The sequence below is a fragment of the Frankliniella occidentalis genome, unplaced genomic scaffold (genome assembly GCF_000697945.3).
Source record: "Frankliniella occidentalis isolate FOCC.00 unplaced genomic scaffold, Focc_3.1 Scaffold291, whole genome shotgun sequence".
NCBI lineage: Eukaryota > Metazoa > Arthropoda > Insecta > Thysanoptera > Thripidae > Frankliniella > Frankliniella occidentalis.
This window is the reverse complement of record NW_026267417.1, coordinates 173,856-175,563: the sequence shown is the minus strand read 5'-3', so window position 1 is coordinate 175,563 and position 1,708 is coordinate 173,856. Positions and strand designations below refer to the sequence as shown.

General features: G+C 47.1%; 1 non-coding gene across 1 annotated transcript; it reads left to right on the top strand.

Moving 5' to 3' along the window:
* The first annotated feature begins 1,158 nt into the window (after positions 1-1,158).
* On the top strand, positions 1,159-1,243 carry Trnal-caa (transfer RNA leucine (anticodon CAA)). Its single transcript has one exon. It is a non-coding gene; the product is annotated as a tRNA-Leu (tRNA).
* The last annotated feature ends 465 nt before the right edge of the window (positions 1,244-1,708 follow it).

Sequence of the window (1,708 nt, the reverse complement as noted above, 5' to 3'; positions counted from 1 at the left end):
CTCTACCCATAAGGAAAAATTAATGTAACTAACTTCTTTGTGACCAATTGATCTGTTAGGTGGTACAAATTTGACGATTCCCAAGTCAGTTCTGTAACAACTCGGAGGATCGTGTCAGAGTATACATACCTTTTGTGGAATGAGAAGGCTTTAGATGTTGAAGTAGTTCTGCCTTTTGACTTCAAATCATTTTCTGATGCCATCCTGCCATCCTCAGTCAGTCCTGAGCACGAGGGCTCCCTTTCACCTCCAGCTGACCCAAATAACAATTACCACCCACTATCCCCTGACTTATTCGCTGATAGTCAACAACTAAGTCCAGACGGTGCAGGTGTAGGTCCATTTTTCATTACCCTCCTCAAGGACATGTATAGTGTTGGTTTTAAGGCAGAATTTATTTTAAATGAAACTTTTTTTAAAAATATTTGCAGGTATTACAGAACCCCAGTTGGACCCCTCAGCAATCACCTCCAGTTAAAAGTCAACAGCCTTCTGATGTAGGTGTTATTTATCTCACTCTACCATTCCATTGATTATGACAGTTCAATTTCTAGATGATTCAGATAGACAAACCATACAGGTAATGGAATTTTTTTTCCTAAATCTACTGTTTTGCTTATTACAGCTTACACAGTATACTCAGATTAAGGTGAGGTGTGGGTGAAAATGGCATCTACTAGTAGTATGCATGCCTTCCTGTCGCGGTCCGCCATTGTTATGCCTTAATGTCGCGGTTGCCATCTTGGGGGCCTCTAACATAACCTAACCTATTTTTGGGGGTATCTTGGGGGGTTTCTAACCCTGTACCTAATTTTAGGGGGTATCTTGGGGGTGCCTAACATAACCTAACCTATTTTTTAACGGTGTCTTGGGAGCCTCTAACATAACCTATTTTTAACGGTGTCTTGGAGGGGCTTAACTCGTACCTAAGTTCGGGGGGTCTAACCCACCCCCCTCAAAAATCGAGGATCGACGAAGGGGTGCAAACCGATCGATGGAAGGGCGTAACACAACCTAAGCGTGACACGTCACAACACGTAAGTCAAGGGTGGTAACATAACCTAACGAGGTTCACTGACACGTCACGACACGTAAGTCAAGGGTGGTAACATAACCTAAGCGCGTCATAAAACCGTGATGCGACACACACAGCAAGATGTCAGGATGGCCGAGTGGTTAAGGCGCCTGCCTCAAGTGCAGGTCCTACTTGTGGGGGACGAGGGTTCGAATCCCTCTCCTGACATTTTGAATTTCCGCGCGCCCCCACCACGGCGCGCTCGCCCCTCCACAGCCCCGCCACCGCTCCCCGCGGAGCGCTCAGTCGTTTGTGAGTTCTTGTTGAGCGAGCTGTGTGGGTTTGTTAAAGCGGTTATGGAGGGTAAGATTGTGGTGGTTGATTTGACTGGTGAAGAGGATGTGGACGTGGTAAACGTTACGGGGGACACCATCGTCCTGAATGATGACACCCTCGAGGACGAGGTCCTCGCCAACTATTTAAGTACCAGTTCATCAAAAGTGTTGCGCAATCCGATTGATAACGGTTTTTAAAACGTGAATCTGTGTGACGCCCTTACTTCAATCTTAATGTTAAGTGCGTTATAATCGCACATGGTAACAAGCTGGGCCCGCTCTTCCGCCAAACCAAGTTGCCAGCTCCGCTTCGCTCCACCGGCAACTCGGTTCGGCAGGGAGCGGGCCCAGCTTGGCC